The sequence below is a fragment of the Chrysochloris asiatica genome, unplaced genomic scaffold (assembly GCF_000296735.1).
Source record: "Chrysochloris asiatica unplaced genomic scaffold, ChrAsi1.0 scaffold00005, whole genome shotgun sequence".
In the NCBI taxonomy this organism is placed as follows: Eukaryota; Metazoa; Chordata; class Mammalia; order Afrosoricida; family Chrysochloridae; genus Chrysochloris; species Chrysochloris asiatica.
In genome coordinates, this window is record NW_006408523.1 from 10,821,017 (window position 1) to 10,822,477 (window position 1,461).

A 1,461-nucleotide genomic window follows, 5' to 3' on the forward strand; every position below is an offset into this window, starting at 1 on the left:
GAAAGATACAACCCTGTTGCACACCTTTCTTGATTTTAATACCATGGGTTATATTGTTTATTTTATGAGCCAAATTTTTACATAGCTGAATGTTAACCAAAGTGAGTAGTTTTGAGTTCAAACTTTAAAGAATTTGCCACGACAATAGTCTTCGGAGTTCATCAAATCAAGTAAGTCTTTTTCTCTTTTTAAGAATTTGAGTTTTATTCTATAATTTTCTCCAATTCTTTCAGGATCTTCTATTATGTCCCTGGATATAGGATGGTCAGTAGTGGTAGCTGTTGTTGTTAGGTGCAGTCGAGTCGGTTTCAACTTGTAGCAACCCTATGCACAATAGGATGAAACAATGCCGGGTCCTACGCCATCCTCACAAGTGTTATGCTTGAGCCCATCTCCCTGGGGCTCTTCCTCTTTTTCGCTGTCACTTCACTTTCCCAAGCATAATAACCTTTTCCAGGGACCAGACCCTCATGAAAACATATCCAAAGTATGAGAGATGAAGTGTCGACAACCTTGTTTCTAAGGAGCATCTGGGTGTACTTCCAACACAGATTTATTTGTTCTTGTGGCAGTTCATGGTGCTTTTAATATTCTTCTCCAACACCATAAGTAAAATGCATCAATTCTTTGACGGTCTTCCCTAGTCATTGTCACATGCATATGAGGCTACTGAAAATACCATGGTTTGGGTCAATCGCAACTTAGTCCTCAAACTGACATCTTTTCTTATAAAGACTTACAAAGGCTTTGTGCAGCAGATTTACCTAATGCAATATGTTGTTTGATTTCTTGAGTGCTGCTTCCATGAGTGTTGATAATGGACCCAAGCAAAATAGCTGGGCATCATCTATTTCTTCTTGTCTTAGTATAGATGAGGCCTTGGTTTGTGCAGTCAATTAGTCTCATTGACCTATTCTTGTCATTTCATAGAAACCAGATCACACAATATTTGTCCTTTGGGATGACTTATTTTGCTCAGCATAATTCCTTTGGGGTTCATCCATGTTGTAGCATGTATGAAGGTTTCATTTCTCTTTAGACAGAGAAAAGTATGAAATTATCAAGGATTTCTTTTCATTGGATCCATGATCAATGCCCATAGAAGTTGTTGTTCTTGTTAGGTGCCATGGAGTCAGTTCTAATTCATAGTAACCTTGTGCACAACAGAGCCAAACACTGTCTGATCTTACATCATCCTTAGTTACTGTTAAGCCTGAGTTCATTGTTGCTGTCACTATATCAATCCATCTTGTTGGGGGTCTTCTTTTTTTAAACTGACCCTCCCTTTTACCAAGCATGATACTTTCTACATCATTCAATATTTTGCCCATAGAATGTCTCAATACTTCAAGTCGAGGCTTGAATTTTTTCTTCTTTTTTATTTTCAACTTGAGAAATATTGAATATGTCTTTCCCTTTGGTTTTCCAGCTCCAGGTCTTTGCATATTTCATTATAATACT